The sequence below is a fragment of the Haliaeetus leucocephalus genome, unplaced genomic scaffold (assembly GCF_000737465.1).
Source record: "Haliaeetus leucocephalus isolate CR32 unplaced genomic scaffold, Haliaeetus_leucocephalus-4.0 Scaffold140, whole genome shotgun sequence".
Classification (NCBI taxonomy): Eukaryota; Metazoa; Chordata; class Aves; order Accipitriformes; family Accipitridae; genus Haliaeetus; species Haliaeetus leucocephalus.
The window spans coordinates 8,241,209-8,260,022 of record NW_010972576.1 but is presented as its reverse complement, the minus strand read 5'-3'; the positions used below and the strand labels follow the sequence as shown (position 1 = coordinate 8,260,022).

The window sequence follows — 18,814 nt, the reverse complement described above, 5'->3', positions numbered from 1 at the left end:
AGAACAGCCAAAACCTCTGCTTCTCCAGGAAGAATGCAAAAGGTATTACTGAAATTGCTAATTTCAGATGGAAGCATAAAGCCACCCCCCGGTAATAGCCGTAAGGTACCAGAAACTGAGAAATCCTTGTCTCTCCTCCTAGAGGACATGGAGGAAATCCTAACAGGGATTTTGCCAGCCACAAGAGCTGAATGCCTCCAAGTTCCCTTTTCAGCCAAGGGAAGAATAATAGTTTTAGTTCTGTTTTTGATCACATTTGGGTTTCTATTTAAGCTATGTGATGCCTTCAAGAAAAGGAGAGAAACAGGAGCGACTGTGACACTAGCATCTTAAAAGGAGGAATATAGAAAGACCTGCAGGGCATTTCTGTAGGCACAATACAAGCCCCTGAAGGAATGACTACTCCAGCAACAATATCCTTGACTGTCACTCACTGCAAGTAAAACCGTCAAAACTCAATAGCAAGTATTTTCAGGAGCATAGTCTCTTGGCTTCAAGTATTATTCTCGGCCTAGCCAAAATAAAGACTGACAGGCAAGCAAGATTAATTTATTGTTGTTTGTATTGAATGGCTGTAGTCACAAGAAATTAATTTAAACAATTAATACACAGATAAACCTCAAAAAGCATAGCTTCCCAAGAGAAATTATTAAATAAAATCACAACGTCAGCTGTCCTTGCAGTCTCTAACAACAAAAGCTCACCAGGAAAATTATGTGAGGTATTTTTGTTTTGCAAGAGTATGAGGCTATTTGGCTTTCTGTTATAACCGTATTGGCACCTGCTAGCAGGAGCACGAAGTACAGCTGCCAGTAGAGCTGTATGTCTTCTCAGTCACAGAATGACAGCCTTTGTCAACCTCAGTGACAAGCAACCCAGTGAGCAGTCCCTACAGCAGCACATCTGTCATAGCTATTCCTGACTCATTCCTTCTTTCACAGAAGTCACTCATATACCATGAATTAGAAATTTACACCAGACATTGAAACGATTAGAGGATCCATAACAAAAATGTCCTCCCTGTCTTTTCTGGAGGAACACATCTTTCATATTTATTATAAAATGCAAACAATATATTCCACACCTTTGCCCTCTCTAAGGTAAGTGGTTTCCTTTTTTTTTTTCTTTTTTTTTTAAACTCTTGAGGGAATTTTGCTGTCATTGGTTCTGTTTAGTGATTAAAACTGCCCCAACTCTGGAACCTTGCTTAGTTAATAACTCCAATATTTGCACATCTCCCTTGAGAAACTTCAAGATCACTATGTGCTTAACCAGTATTGAGGTTTTGTTTTGTTTTTCTTAGGGCTAAAATTGTCTAAATTGTATAAAATCAGTTTTCTGGTACTATTTAATAAATCTAACAACACCAAATACCAAATAAAATCAATCTCTTTGGAAAATAAAAATAAACATATATTGGGGAAAGTCAATTCCACCTTATTCTTCAGACTGTGTCGGGAGTGGTTGCAGACCTTTCCTGGGCTAAGTTGCAGCCCGGCCCTCACGCTCATACAGGATCCTACAGGAAAGCAAATTCAACTCAAATGTCTCTGCAGTCACTTAACAATCTTGTGTACCAGCATACATAAGCAAACAGCTGGCTACTACTCCAGCTGACTGCTCCAGTGTAACTGCAAAGCAGTGGAGAAATGAGGAAAGCAGGTAGAGCATCACCCACAGTCTAACCACTGGATACTCCATCAGCAAAGGGACAGGCCAGCAGCATTATGATCATCTATTGATATACCTCTGAACGAAGAGGGAAAACGAGAGGCTTTAAGGAACAGCAGATTAAATCCTGGGATGAGACAGAATACACCACACCTTCCTTCTGTGGGCATCTATACCTAGGCACCAGCTAAACCTGTGTGTGATGGAAAAGCACTTGTATGTTCGCAGGATTGGAAAGTGAAGGCTCTTCACTGGCATGTTGTGACCGCAAGCAAAAGATGGACTCCAGAAGACAACCAGAATAAGAATTTCCTAGGCTGCTCACACAGCTTTTTGTGCAATACCAGGGAAATGATGTTCACAAGTTAGCTAGGTGACAAGAAAGTTCAGCAGCAGCCATAGAAAGAGAAAGGTGTGAAGTCTTCTGTGCCACGAAGAAAATGTGGAAACAGAATATGACTGTCTGTCCATTTGTCGTGCCTGCACTTTTAAAATTCTGCTCATTTACATAGTTTCCAGATTTTGCTATGCTTTGTGTTTGTTCCATATAATTTACTAGATTTCAAGGCCAAATGAAACTATTGTGATCATCTGATCTGACACACGGCACAGGTACATGCTGTGGTTCTTCCAGAAGTTTAATACTACAGTCCTGATGCAAAACTTCTAAGAGTAGAGGTCACTGCTATGCCAGGTTCATAAGTGATCTGCTGAGTTCTTCCAATTAATGGACAAAATAACAGCATAATTTTTCCAATTGATTTTCAGAAGTGCAGATTGCTAGCCAAACATCTATACTGCAGATAAAGCATATGCCAAGTAAAATACATGCATCTGTCTGAAACGTAATAAAACAACTGATCACTACGCTGACACCTTTTCACACTTCCTCTAAAAGTCTCAAATATTCTAAAAAAATCACTAAGGTTTGAAATCCAACCAAGTTCGAGGGCAATGTATTTTACTTTAAAGAAAAATAAATTGAAACAGGATAGATCATGCTTTGCAAAAAGGGTCAGGGTCAAAATGACAGGTAGGTCAAGCAAGCTAAGCGGTCTTGAAGAGCCATTAAACTGGATGATTCTAACAAACAGTGCTTGAATGGAGCCCAGTGCAGGATTATAACCCTAGAAACAAAGAATGCAAACTATCACTACACCTCTGAAGTAGAGTTTTGGTTCACAGCAAACCAGGAACTCAGTGTGCTGCCTCTGCAAAAATGCCCAACACAAACCTTGGCTGTACAAATATGAAATTGGTGACTGGAGTCACTGAAGGCAGGCTCAACTCAGTTACCATCTCACCTTCTCAAAAAGATGACTGAAGGGTGTGTTCATTATGCTGTATGTGATCCTGTATAGGAGAAATCCCAGACCTCCCTGAATAAGCAGAGAAAGGTACAATAGAAGTAAAACTGTAGCTTTAAAAGCAATCAAGTTATTGGGAATAAAAAAAATCCCAAACTTAAAACTGGTGGTTGTCTGTCTTTAGACATGTTTAAAATTAAGACCAACACCTTTCTGAAAGATGTGTGTTAGTCAACTACGTATTTTAAGGTTCATTGCAAGCATAACTATGCAAAGTATAATCACTTTGCTATTTAGGAGACTAGTCTTGATGAATTGAGGCCCCTATCTAACTGTGAAAGTCACAAAAGTTGGTTGTTCAAGGTCACACTACAAGGGTGCAACACAGATGCTTCAGTTATCCTGACCTGTAAACCAGTGTTTTTAATTATACGAGCAGTCATGGCAAGCAAAATAACATTAGCATGTATAGAGGTATTTTGGAGGCTGTTTTCCTTAAGAAAGTTATCTAAATCATTTTCCTTTTCCTGTAATTTTCAAATCCAATACTGACATTTACACTGCAGCCCCACAAAGCTCAATGGAGTAAAAGAAGAATCATGTATAGGAAAATGAGATATAAAACTACACGGGTTTAATTTCTTCCAAAAATATTTTCCTCTGCATAGGTCATAATGCTGCAAAACATGCAGATGTCTGTTAACTGTCCACGTGCTTGGCATCCATACATAAATATGCCTGAAAAAACTTCAGAGCAAGCTACCATAGGACAATGAAGTACCATGCAGACAGACCAGTACTGGAAGCAGAATAGCCAGAGCTCAGTGGTCTCCAGCCAGGCCTGTATTAGATATGCTCTAAGCTCGTTAAACATCAGAAAACTGACCAATGAGGAGTAATTCAAATTCCTAACATGATTGTCCTGGTTTAGGCTGGGATAGAGTTAATTGTCTTCCTAGTAGCTGGTATAGTGCTATGTTTTAGGTTCACTATGAGAAGAATGTTGATAACACACTGATATTTTCAGTTGTTGCTAAGTAGTGTTTAGACTATAGTCAAGGGGTTTTCAGCCCCTGATGCACAGCCAGCAAGAAGGCTGGAGGGGCACAAGAAGTTGGGAGGGGACATAGCCAGAACACCTGACTTAAACTGGCCAAGGGGGTATTTCATACCATGTGATGTCATACCCACTATATAAACTGGGGGGAGTTGAGCAGGGAGGGATCACTGCTCAGGAACTAACTGGGCATCATCGGTCAGCAAGTGGTGAGCAATTGCACTGTGCATCACTTGGTTTGTATATTCCAAACCTTTTATTATCATTGTCATTTTATTAATGTTATTATCATTATTAGTTTCTTCCTTTCTGTTCTATTTAAACTGTTCTTATCTCAACCCACGAGTTTTACTTTCTTTCAATCCTGTCCCCCATCCCACGGAGCGGGGGGTGGGGGGAAGGGGGGAAAGTGAGTGGCTGTGTGGTGCTTAGTTACCAGCCGCAGTTAAACCACGACAATGATTAAAATAAAAACCTAACTTGCAAAGAAATTCAGTTGCTTCTCTGCTTGTTTCGTGTTACACGTGAAGTTCTTCACAGAACGCAGTGATACAAATATACGAAGCAATACAACATATAAACCCAAACCATTACAAATTCATCAGGGTCTGTTCAGATTCTACCAGTCATAACAACTGCAAAGCAAAGAATTAATAAGTCACTTTTCTTCTATTGGCAACCAACGATTTGGAGACTAGATAACAAGAAAATATACTTGCATATTACCTCTCTACCTCGATTTGAGCACCTTCCCTCTGGTTTTGGCTCTAAAAAGGGAAGAGTGCCATTTAGTGGTCAGGTAGATTTACTGCACCTTTTGAACGTAATGCAAGACTGCACACTGGTAATATTAGTAAGAGAATTGCAAATGCCGAGTGATGGCACAGTTATTAAAGCTGTTGTTTTTCCTTGATGAAATACTGTAAATGTTTTTTGGAGGGGAAGGATGATGTTTTATTTAAAGCATGATTTGGAACCTGCACTGAATCTTTTTGAGCCTCATCTCCCCTAAGAGCAAAGAACTACATGCTCTTTCTCCTGCACTCCACCAGGTGATAATCTAGGCAATAAATTTTATGAATACAGAAGAGGATACAGGGAAATTCTGTAGGTGCTGGCAGAAAGATAACTTGAAAACCTGTTCCAGGGAAAAAGTAATTATGTTCTAAAACAGCAGAACATGCAGAGGAAATAGGAGTAAAACACACCTTACTGATTTTCACAGGATAACACTCCAGCTGAAGATAAAGAGTAAATGGCCAAATTCACCTGGAGCTTTCTGTAGATTCATCAACCTCAGGATTTCTGAACCCAAGGTGAACTGGTTAAATAGAAGCAAAAAGAGGAAAGCTCAATTCTCAAATTGCACCATTTGTCAAAGAAGATGAAGAGTGTTCATGAATATGGAAGACTGGTTGTGCATCTGTGAATCCAGCAAAATCTGGCCTAATGACTATTTAAATAGTGAGAACACATTCACAGCCCCACGTTCCTTCTTCCCTTGGGAAATCTTCGATCTTTACTTCAGATGTCATGCCAGAGGCATCCAAGGAACCAGTCAAGTACAACAGATCCTTTTGAAAGTTAGCGGAGTGTGAATGTACCAGATTTCTAGAGGTACCTAAAAATGAAGATGAACCACTTTTTTCTAATCCACAGTGATTCTGGAGACATCTTTTACCTTCAACTGAATATCAGGAAATCTGGCCTTATATAAAATCAGCTATGTCCATCAGTGTCCACGGCTTGTTTCCAAGGGACAATACTCCCCTTTACTACATATTTATGTAGCTTGCTCCTAAAGGATGGCACACAAAAACACCAGATGCACACAAAAATCCAGGCTCTAGAAAAACTGTAACCTACATAGCGAAGCTGGATAAATTAGCTCCCAAGTTTCTAAAATGTAGTGCACATAATGGCACTGCTCCATTCTCATTCAAATGTCAACAGCCGTCACCTCCACAACCTCATTTAAAATCCTAGCGCTCACTGGAAGGAGTCCCACCTAACTTCAAGAATACTCTAGACACTAGGGTGCAAAGGTTATCCTTGTCTCTTCGAAGGGAGGGTGACTAATGTGATCTTTGGTACGCAGAGCATTTACTTGTATTTTGGAGTGCATGACCACCGATTCTGGAACCTCCTTCCAACTAGTCCTTTAAGCCGCTGTGTATAAGGTGATTTACTTCACTCTCTAGTGAACAATTATGCTCTTAGCTGATTGGAATTTAAGAGCAGGCCCAAGATTAACACTTGACATTTGTTGAAAGCCCTCCAATTTAAAAACAAGAATTATTTGGAAGTTACCCAATATTTTAAATATCATATGTATTAATCAAAATAAAACTTCACTTCGGATAAAAACTTAAATATGAATGTTATGTACTTAATTTAATCTACAGTTAAGATAATATTCAAAACATAAAGATCCAAAAATTGAAGGAAACCTACTTAGCACATCATCCTCCTTAAAAACACCTCTCCTAATTGTCCTATATGATTAATTCCTCAGTGGCATTTGAACCAGCTAGACGCTTCATACACTCAACAGCATAAAAAAGCTGGAAAATCAGCTATCTAAAATAACATTATTGCATTTGAAAGAGTAACTCCTGTTTCAGTCAAAATATAGTTTTATAGCTCTGCAATAAATATATATAAAACAAGACCACTTGGATGTAAGATGCCATGCATAAAATGTGCTAAAGTTACTGTGCTTAGGCCATCAGCACCCATTTAGATTTAGAAAGCAGGCAATGCATTTTCTACTCAACAAAGATTTCTCACTGTATGCTTTTAGTTTTCTTTCATATGTTCAGTTTCTCTTTATTATCTTTGGTTTCAGAGGTACTGTCTAGTGTAACAACATAAAAGCATAAAATACTGTTATGAGATAGCTGCAGTCCCCTGGGATTAAACACTTGACCAAGGTTTCATTTGACTACCATTCCCTGTCTGCCTCTGTACAACTGTACAAGCAATGTGGATAGTAATGATTTCATACAGAACTGCTACCCACAAATGAAAAATGCTATGAAAGAGCAATACATTAAAATTTGATAGTGATACTACTTCTGAATTCTGAGCATCTATTTTTATTTTTAGATCTACTAATGGGTTTGTTGCTGAAATCTGTTTTTAATATGAAGTAACACATTAAACATTTTGCAACCTGTCAATGCCAAGACAGCAGAGAGACTATTCAATCTAGCTAGCAAATGATTCCCAGAGCTGTACTGTCAGTATTAATGATGTCAGACCACAAACATGAAAGAAAGGAATGATTACTTACTTTACAGAACCATGATTCCTTCCAATAGAGTAGGAAGCAAAGATGGCACAGTAAGGTATGGTTCACTGCAGCTTCAGATAGGATATACATAGCCCCCTGGTGCTTCCCAAGGAAGATTAAGAATGACAGAAGGACCAACACTCCTCCTCAGTCCCTTGAAATTCAAAGATGTAACAAGTAGCTAAAGACTGAAAACTAAGTTTGAGAGTCAAGATGATTATGGGATCAAGGTTGACCATGAAGATCTCCAAGATATAAATTTACTGTGGGGTACCTGAAACTTTCCTTCCTTAGATAACTATTTTAACTATTGTATTTATTAAAAAAGCAGCCAACAAGTGGTGTCTTTTCAGGACAGTGGAAGACAGGATTTCTGGCTGTATCAGTCAGAAATAACAGCCCTCAGCTTGGTGTCTGACTTAGCAGCTAAAACCTAAGGGACAGGAAGTTTTAACCAGTTCCGGGGGCCATGCTTATGTTACTCTCTGTGATTTTCTGATGTTGGCATAGTCCTGAAGGAGCCAGAGGAGGTAGCTTGTCTTCTAGTTGCAAGAACATGTTGAGAGCAAGAGAAATGTTAGTAAACCAGAAACTGTGAGATAATACATGGTCTCCACTTCAGCAGTCTTTGTGCAGAAACAGCTTAACATTAAAACCATCCAGTTATGCCTCTAAATAATAAGGAAATGCATTGAAAAGGTGTATACAAAGCGTATGAAAAATAAAACCTTATGTAAAGTCCAGGATACAGCTAATGCGCCCAGTAGCTGTTCTCAGTAGGAGTTTCCCACACCTCAGTTAAAGACTATGACATGAAGATGTGCAGCCTGCTGTGGAGGTAGCAGTGATGAGGTCCTTCTGCTGATGTACAGAGGGCTGTACAGTCAATTACCACATGCATTAGCTCTGTTGTCTCTTCCTTGGTTATGGAATATCTAACATCATGAATATAAAGAGAATGAAGAAATATTTCTAAATACACTAATCAAAACCTGTTTGAAGTTCAGCACACAGCAATATATTAGGCAATCTCCAGGTTCTGCCTTGCTGACACATGGAAAACAAGGGAAGTAACAACCATTTGGGGTTTTATAGTTTCTCATAGGACAATGAAACATCTCAAGACATGTTTGTGGGCCAAGACACGACTACTAAAAACAATGCGGTCACAAACGTTTGGAGTGCACTTGCACAGTCACACAGGTACATCTCCAGTGACACGTCCTTGAAAGATGGCAAAACGCAGCCATCTTGCATGAATTTTTGTGTAACAGACGTTGATATTTACACAATGTCTTCCAAACAAATAAAAATAAAACAGCACAAAATTATGAACTGATTTAAAAGAGAGCTCGTCAACCAAGAGAGGGTTCCCTTGATAGGGTCCGCAGTAAATGTCTCAACTAACCAAGATTCAAGAAACTACTGGGTTAGTACTACCTTCCAGTCTCCAGCTTCTTGCTTTGAAATCTCAAGAGGAATGGTGCTTTGCTTTCTAGAGCCACTGAAAGGAAAGGCAGAAAAACCTCTTGACATCCTGCCAAATTTTCTAGTGACTATAAGGCATGAAAATAATTGTTTTTGTTTCCCCAAGTGTTGAATACCAAAAAGTATCACATTTACTGTCAGAAACTGAATGTTTTTTCTTTTTTTAAAAATAGTGCATTTATTAAGTACTCGCACAGAGATTCACAAGTGTTAGTTTAGACTCACAATAAAAAAAAAACACCAAAAAAAACCCCCAAAACCCACAAAAAAAACCCCAAAAACAACAACAAAAAACCAACCAACCAAACAAACAAACAAAAAAAGTCTACATCCAGGATTTCAACACTACCAGATATATTCCTGGCATAAAGCCTGCTCCAGACTTATCCCAGCAGAAATCCCAGAAAACAATGAGGACTGAAAGGGACTGTAGGCCCCACCACATGCTGCAGCAATGCTCAGCTTGATGTGCACTGCTGGGGCTCTGGGAGGGAAGAAGGCTCCAAAGCAGTCGTTGCCTGCTCCTGACAGTAGGTAAGGCAGAGGTGGGCATGGTCCTGCCAGCAGGCAAGGCCAGGTAGCCCCAGCCCTACGAGCCAGCTGCCAGAGCCATGGTGACAAGGGCTACAAGAAGTTTCTCTGCCCAGTTGAGCAAAGGCAAATAAGGGGTCAACTCTTACTTTAAGTCAACGGTGCTTCCCAAGGCACCTTTGGAGGAAATACAAGTGCTAAACTGCTTTATTACATCCATTTCGAGTGAAAGCTCAGTCTAGCTTTTCCTTGTTTTTATAGGCTTACCTGAGATTGTGAACCAAGGCTGAAAATACAACTTCAGTATATCACTGAAACTGGAAGGCAAAGAAAAAATACAAATTCTTCTGCGTTTTAAAAATCTCAGCACTATCAACTAAATTATTTTTTGAGTGTTTGAAGTTGGCCATACTTTGTTGTGATCCCTGCCAGCAGAGCCCTGCCCTCTAAGGTCTCCATGATGATAGAGTACAGAAACAACAATATACAGAATTTTAAGCTTATCAACACTACCTTTTCATTGTTAATGATGAACTTGAAACAAAAATTTACAGAGCTGCTACAAAAGTATATGAAAGATGTTTAAGCATTTAATAATATTTATTTTAACAATACTTAAAAATAGCTATGCCATAGTGTAAACTTCTGTAAGTTTTTATAAGTTCTACCTAAAAAATTGAATAGGAAAGCTTTTTTAAAGCAAGAATTTCCTGAAATTGTATATACCGTCTACATTCATGCATGTATATTGTCATTTGAAGGCTAACACTGGGCACTTCTGTTAATAGCATACCACAGACGTTACCACACATCTAAGCATAACAAACATGCTGAACAGAAAACTTAACAGCCCAGTTAACCTCTCCTTAATGTTAAAGGGGTAAGAAGAAAGAGGCACATGAGAAACATCGCTGCTGTTAAGCTTGTTTGGGAAAAGGCTCATCTAATGCGTATCATGTACATTGCTTAGAATACTTAACAACAAAAAGAAAATAATTTGTTGCATACTCAGGTGGCTCGCTCCCTCCCTCCCATGTGCCATCAGCTTTACAGGTAAATGAACTGGCAAGCTGCAAAACACCAGTCCTGATGGGAAGCTTAGGCCACTTGTTTCCTTTTATCCCGTATTTCTGTGTATGAAAGCAGGAGGCATTCAATTCCTGCCAGTTCTCTACCTACTAAATAGAAGACTGTTCCCCTCCCAGTTACAGAGTATCTCTGCTTTCGATTTTTAGGAAAATGTAACTGCCTGTTTAAAACAAATTTTCTGATTTTTCACTGAACAAACAACAAAGGCAAGGGCTGAAATCAATTTGGATAAAATATCTTAGAAATATTTCTACAGAGAAAATAAAAGTACTACTTCGTACATTGCAAGCTCTATTTGCAGGTCAAATATGAGTAGTTCATATTTCACAGTTTCACAAGTATTTCACAGTTTTGACTATGGAGCTGCATTCCCTTGAGAGGTATTTTCACAGTTTAGTTACTATTATTGCAATGTGAGAATGCTAAAGTCCAATATAATAAAAATTACTCTTGCATATAATTTGCAGGAATGCTTTGTCATGTACATAAATTAGTAATGCTATTAGGATAGGAATATTCAACAACAGTAGTCAATTTTAAAAATTTTACATAATAAAATTTACATTAACACAGCACTAACTTTGAATTTTTAAGAACCTCATAATCAGTGATGAAGAAGTAAGCAATCCACTTAAGTGGCTTACACTGCGTGTTACGGTGCACATTCAAGCAGGCAGTTATTTCAGAAAGCTCCAGGTCCAGGCCAAATCAAGTGCAAAATCTTACTAATATTAGTGAGGAAAAAAGCACACAGAACATGCATGCACTGCATCTTGTGTGCTGAATAAAAATAGGCAAATAAATGTTCATTTCTGTGGAGTGCTGTGGACTACTTCTCTATGTGAACATGAAAAAAAGTTTGTAAAAGCACAAAAAAAAGGTTTAGCTGTTTATTTTCTTTGCACCTTTGAAATTCATGCAATATTCACTTAATTCGGAAACTAGCTCTCAGGGCCCATAGCTAATCAGCAAAGTTACTGCTAATATCAAAAAGCATTTTGACTCACTAAAAAAAAAAAACATGATCATACCTTAAATTTTAGTTCTTTTTCTAATCTTTTAAATGTCTTCAGGGTCTAGCAAAGGCATAAGCAGGGCCGTGACCCTGATACATAATGAGAACGGTGGCAAAGGTACACTTTGTAGAAGAATTTGCTCTTTAAGAATCTGATTAACCTTTATTAATTAGGTACTGGATAGAGAGGAATTATCATTCAACTTCTCAGTAACTTGTTGTGTTGATTTTATAGTGATATGACTAAACCCATAGTTGCTCTAAATGCAATACTCTTTTTGGATTTTGTTTTCATTGGCATGGCTTTTTAGGGATACTGATAAACATTCAGTTAAAAATGTAGAGCCTATATAGACATAGTTACCTTGTTACCAGGTTGCTAATTGCAGCTGAAATGAATAGTATCATATAAGATTTTAAAATAATTATGTAACATGTGGGTAAAGATTAAACTTACTGACACATAAGCAAATAAACACCATCAGAATTATTCTGCCTACAACAGACCCTGTGTGGTCCAGGGTCACAGCTCAAGACCACAAACCATCCCAACAACATGTTTTGGACTGTGCTGGCTTCAGGTACATAGGAACAACAATTCTGATGGAGGGGTTGGGGGGGGATGGGCATGAGGGCGCAGAAGGATAGGATACAATTTCTCCACATTTTGCAGTATATCAGATAATCAAACCACCCAAGTTTTCCCTAATGCTTAAGAATACAATCAGGGTGCAGAAAGTTATATGAGGGATGAGTTTGGCCTTTTGTGCTGTTATCATCTTTGTGATTTTGAGCAAAAAAGTTTTGAGCATATGCCATATTATAAAGGAAATATATTAAGTTCTGCAAGATTTTTTTCTACAAAAAGATGAGTTTTTCTTCTCTGTTGCTAAAGTCTCCCACATAAAGAGAGGAGAATGGATGAGAAGAGACATAGTTCTAATCCAGAATAGAAACTCCCAGGTTACCATGTTATTCTGGCCTTTTTATTATAGTACCTATATACTTACAAATCAATTTTTATGAAATTAATTATCACCTCTTTACTGAATTATATATATTTAACTCCTTGTCCTGGTTTCAGCTGGGATAGAGTTAACTGTCCTCCAGAGTTAACTGTCCTCCTAGTAGCTGGTACAGTGCTATGTTTTGAGTTCAGTATGAGAAGAATGTTGATAACACACTGATGTTTCCAGTTGTTGCTAAGTAGTGTTTAGACTAAAGTCAAGGATTTTTCAGCTTCTCATGCCCAGCCAGCGAGAAAGCTGGAGGGGCTCAAGAAGTTGGCACAGGACAGAGCCAGGGCAGCTGACCCAAAGTGGCCAAAGGGGTATTCCATACCATGTGACGCCACGTCCAGTATATAAACTGGGGGAGTGGGGGTGGGGAGATCACCGCTGGGGGACTAACTGGGTGTCAATTTGTGGGTGGTGAGCAATTGCACTGTGCATCATTTGTACATTCCAATCCTTGTATTATTACTGTTGTCATTTTGTTAGTGTTATCATTATTAGTTTCTTCTTTTCTGTTCTATTAAACCATTCTTATCTCAACCCATGAGTTTTACTTCTTTTCCCGATTTTCTCACCCATCCCACTGGGTGTGGGGTGAGTGAGTGAGCGGCTGCGTGGTGTTTAGTTGCTGCCTGGGGTTAAACCACGACACTCCTTGTTATCCCAAATGTAGGCAGACTACGGTCACAAGTACAGGAAGAAATAAAATAATTAAAAAATCCCAACTTCTACCAAAGCATACTTCTACAGTAATTTTTCCCTGTGGCCTTAATTCACATATTTCATGCACTTCATAGCCACTGAATTGCTGCTTTCCTTAATTCACATATTCCATTCAAGCACTTCATAGCCACTGAATCACAGCTTTCCTTTATATCTTCATATTTCCAAACAATGCTGGTAGCTGAAACTCTGTATTTGCAGAATCATAAAAGCATATTCCTTTATAAAGTAAAAAAAAGCTTTAAGGATTTTTAAAAGTAGTTAAGCATACAAGATATCACAGTTAAACTGAAAGTGCATTTTGAGTGAACCTTGAAATAACATTTTTCAGACAAAACTGGAATGCAGATGAAGAGCCTAGACATAAAAGAAAATGGTCATCATTCCTAAATCCATCACTGACACAGCAAAACTTCAGTAAGCAGATCAGTGCATGCATTGTGCTCCTGTTTTCTGAATTCCAGCCTTCCATTTTGTCCATCGTGTGAAAAGGTAAAGCTAAGGCCCAAGTTTTTTACAGATGTGCACATTGCTTTGTTTAGGCTGTCGGGCTTAACTGAACCAAGCTTTAATAGATCCAAAAGTTTTAACAACTACAAAAGACAACACCTAGCTCTTTTTGGACTCAGGACTTTGGCCTGATTTCAACAGTCCTGGGAGCCTCCTGGGAGCCTGTACCTCACTGAAAGTCAAAGGAAGAACCCAAAGTAACCAAGTGCCTTTATAAAATAAGACTTGTGCTCTGAGGTCAGTTAGGTCTTGCAGTGTGAAGCACAATACCTTTAAAAACCAGGACACAGACCCTTAGCTGTGGAAAATTGGGATAACTCAAATTGAGCATGCATATCTTACATATATGCGTGGTTCGACATGGCTGTTTAATCGGTCCTCTTGGTAGCTTGGGAAAACAAGCAGTATAAAGCATCCATGTACTAGAAACAGAAATAGCGTGTTCAGCTAGCTAAAGCAGATATGTACAATAATGTAGTCCCTATACAAGACCAACGTCTCTTCACAGACATATAAAAATGGAGGGAGGCCTCACTCTTGCTTCCAGTTATCCTCTTAGCCCTAAGAGTTTTTTGGAGTAAATGTTAATTTGAATTTTAAGTAACACCCTCTGAAGCCACCATTTATTACCTGACTCTGTAAAGGACAGCTAACACCTTAAAACGCTACAGCATTAATTATGTATATAAATAACTACACAAAGGACATGCAGTTAATTTTAATCATTAATTAATTGTTTGCTGTTTTTGTTACAAAGACTCAAGGCTTAATTAAGTACCACAGGAATAGTCTTTCATGTTTTCTGACAGACACTGTCATAGATGAAACTGTTCAGAGACTTTCTTCCTCCTCCCAATTAGGCTTACGTCCTCTACAGTCATCCTACCAATTCAAGGCACTATAACAAAGCGTATTAAGAAACATCCCATGGAGATAAGCATGACAGACCTACCTGCAGTTGACCACATGCTCCAAGAGCTCTTCCTTTAAAGCCTCCGAGACTCTATTGAGTACTCATTCAAACAACTGAACGCTATCATAACACTATTTATGCTGCACATAGTACAGCTATATTGCTTGCTTTCCAGCTTCTCTGAAATTTTCAGAGACTATCAGAGAGTCTTATATGGTTGAGACTGCTGTTACAGTTAAAATTCATTGACTTTGGAGACTTATGCACTGCCAGAATCTCAACCCGCACAGGGCTGTTCAAGTAATTTATTGAAAGATGTTGCAACTTCTTTTGCTAAAGAGTAAAGGATAAAACTGTGCAGATAGCTATATATGAAAAACAGCTCAAACAACAGAAGTGATAATTAATTTAAAAGAAAACAGTGAGGCACTGTTAAACCAAGGTAAGAGTGTGTCCATGTATGACAGCAGTTATGCTCCACCAGTTTCTAAACCAATATACTTAAGCTGGTACAATTTGTCATACAAGCACTATGATAAAGCCTCAGAAAAAACTTTTGCCTTCTCACTAAAAACTCACATAAGCAGTTAATAGATACAACTCTCTTACTCTGGGTCATCTGAAAAGAATCTTACTTCACCATTTTGCCAGGATTTAGCTTTTCCACACTCTAGTTGTCAAGGCAAATCCTTCAGCTGCATCTAAATTCTCTCTTACAACAAAGATTATAAAAACAGACACATATAAAACAGAGGGAATTCTTTCTTATTTCAAAATGTTATTATTTATTTTATGATTTATTTTATTATTTCATAGCAGTAGTATTCATCCAGAGCAGTTGATACCAAACAGTGGTATTTCTACCACAAAGAGGCTACTAAGCCAAAAGCTCATTAACTAGCAGAGTCTTGAAGAATGAGCTGATGAATGTGTGATCCTGACATACATGGACACAGGTGAGGAATTTACATTGCTGAGCTACTCATCTTCACCTTTACCCCTGGAAGAGTACAGGTGTTTCTTACCTTTAACGCACTCTTCCAGGATGTCCACCTTTGTGGCATATGCAGGAGTCTAAGCTTTTCTCCAACCCTCAGATGGTCAATTGAGTTCTGTTGTTATTTATTTTCCACGTAAACATGGAACACTTTGGGAAATATACTTCATTTAATGACAGCAAGGCTGAGAAGAACAAGATACCTTTTAAAAGCAACATGAGCACCAAAACCAAACTATTGAAATTGGTACTATTAAAGTTTATGTTTAGGCACCTAGTAAGCATTCATGGACAGTCAAACACAGAAAAGCAAAGACTAAGTGTGGATATGAAAGTTAAAGTGTAAATTTGACTGACCAAAGCCAAACCATTTGCCTTCTTTGAGAGTTCTATTTAAACACCAAAAGATATAAGAATATTTGTATTATTTTCAGGACTGGTGTATGTATTTTATGAAAGCATAATCTCAGCATGACTGTGTATGGAAGAGTCTCACGAGGCCCTGCATTTATTCTCAAAATGATTCTAGAGCAAATATGCTCCATTTATTACTGTAACCTTTTTCTTTCCCTTGTGGCAACATCAGAATGTTTAACGTAGCCTCTGGGTTTCTTTTTAGGCTAATGAATCATCGCTAATAAAAATCAGAAGCAGCTCACAGTTCTGTTGATTGAAAAACCTGTTGATTAAGACCAAGAAGAGTAAAAAAGTCGATTTCCTCCTTTTTACACTCTTTCCTCCACTAATGAAGTAAGAGATCAAACAAAATTTTAAAAGTCTGGACATTTAATTTTGTAAGAAAGTGAGCAGATTAGAATCAGAATATGCAACAGAAGCAAACTTACTGAACAAGACGGTATTTACCTGGATGTTTTCTTTACAATGAAGAAACTATATTGCTTCACAGAAGTCATATACAGTATACCAGATATACAAATACAATGTGGTAATTGCTTGTATTTATAGCTCTGTGTGTATTGAGAGACTGAACTAAATCCCTGTGGCAATGAGCTTTAAACTGTCAGTTATCAGTAATATGGCATCTCTTTACTTCTTTTACATCACATAAAGAACAGTTTAAATAATAATGTTGCCTACATCAGAAAAAAAAATTGTTTCTGATTTGTTACCCCCATCAGGAAGGAAAAAAAATAAAAGAAAAAAAGATATTTGCATCTTATATCAGTATTCGTTAAGTTTAAAATAAGTGTCTGTTACAGAAAATCATAAAAAATACAATTTTGATTAAGAGTCAGGGTCACAGAGGTAAGAAACACAACAGTGGAACTCCAGGCACATCTGTTCACTCATCTCACCGTCTATTTTTCCTCTGCATCACTTCGGGCATCGCTCATATCTATGAATGCTAGATACGAATCAAAATAAGGAAAAAGCTGAAACATGGAAAACTCTCAAGGCAACTGGCCACCATCTCATAACTGAGGTAATGGAAAGCTGATAGGAAACACCATAGGAAACATTCTGTATTGGCAGGAAAAAGGAAGAAGAAAAACAAAAATTAACATGCCAGATGAGGTAATTAGCTCTCTCCATCTGTAACTTCTGTGTTATCCAACCCTACTAGGTGAACGGAATGCTGCTGGTGAAGTGATTAGCAATGAATGAGGTAAAGCTGGCATGTAAAATTTCAACAGTAAGCTTTAGGGTTATTTGCCTACTGCTGTCAACAGGCATTTTATACTAGTTGGAGCAATCATGACAAATTCTTTTTCAAATACATTGGCTTTCACTGCAGGTATTTGGAAAGAACCCAGTAAAATGAGGCTTGTTAGGCATAGCTGGAGATTGAGTTTATCTCGTATTTAGGAAGTCATCTCTATAGCTGTTGAAGTTAGCAACTTAATTTGTTTTGAATTTAAAAATTAAAATTAATGGCAGCAAAAGAAAACAATTTTCAGCTCAATTTCAGCATAATGAACAGGAGCTGCATACATAAACAACAAAAGTGTTCTGCATTTTAAGATTACATGGTGAACTTGAATCTCCAGCAGTTCTTCAAATGGAATTCCCATTTCAGTCAATTATAGACTGTTTACTCCATTGCTTTTTGAGCCTTCAAACACCACTGGGTTTAATTAATTAAACAAATAAGCAACAGTTTGATTAATCAAGTGCCCATGCAAAAGCCATTGAAAAATCAGGATCAAGGAAACCTTTTCAGTAACTTCAAGACACTTTGCGATCAGGCTCTGCAAGACCACATCAATAATGGTCTACCAGGAAAATAAATAAAAGACAAATAAGATAACTGAGATTCTGCAGATACGTATCTCTATGCATATGACTACAGCTTTACCACAGAACCTAACAGGCATCTAGCACTTCTCAAATACAACCCAGCTGTATTTGCAAACAAAACACAGATTGAGCCCTTATATCTGTTTTAAGAAGCCAAGATAGAATCCACAGAAACAACAGTAGGATTCATGTCAGCAGACATCTACACCTGGGTTAGCTGTTTAGATGCCTTTATAGCCCATGCAGAGAAATGGGCACATCTGAAGTATGTATCACAACAAGCAGTGGTGCTCATCGGCCACTGAGCATAGAATAGTCCTTGATGGTTCAAAAGTAGATTTCTATGATTAGGCAATATGAATTTCAGCCCTGGGCAGTGACAGAGAGCAAAGGGGAGAGAGAGTGGCCAGGTGTAGAAGTAACAGTTTGAAGTTGTCTGCACTCATGCTCTAAGGACAGTGAGAGACATAGTAGGAAAAAGTGATACAGCTCTGGATGTCAACCTAGACACTCAAAAGCACCTGCTGTTAATACTAATGAAGGACTGCAGTTAAGACAGGTCTGAAGTCCTAGGAACTTAGCTTCTGCCTGGATATTTAGCCAAACCAACTAAAGACTAAGTGAATAGCACCAACAGCTTACTTGGGATAGCTTGCAAGATCACCGCTATCCATCTACCCATGCAGAAAAATGTCTGGGCAGCTCTTAAATCATCTCCTGAACCACATTTTAAGGTAAATCACCATTGAATCATAGAATCATAGAACCATTTAGGTTGGAAAAGACCTTCAAGATCATCGAGTCCAACCATCAACCACGCCCACTAAACCATGTCCTGAAGTACCCCATCTACTCGCTTTTTGAATACCTCCAGGGACAGTGACTCAACCACTTCCCTAGGCAGCCTGTTCCAATGTCTGACAAGCCTCTCAGTAAAAAAATTTTT

General features: G+C 38.2%; 1 protein-coding gene across 1 annotated transcript in view; it reads right to left on the bottom strand.

Annotated features, from left to right (window-relative positions):
• Nucleotides 1-18,814, bottom strand: part of CCSER1 (coiled-coil serine-rich protein 1) — a 635,129-nt gene that overhangs the window by 534,305 nt on the left and 82,010 nt on the right. The window lies entirely within an intron of this gene.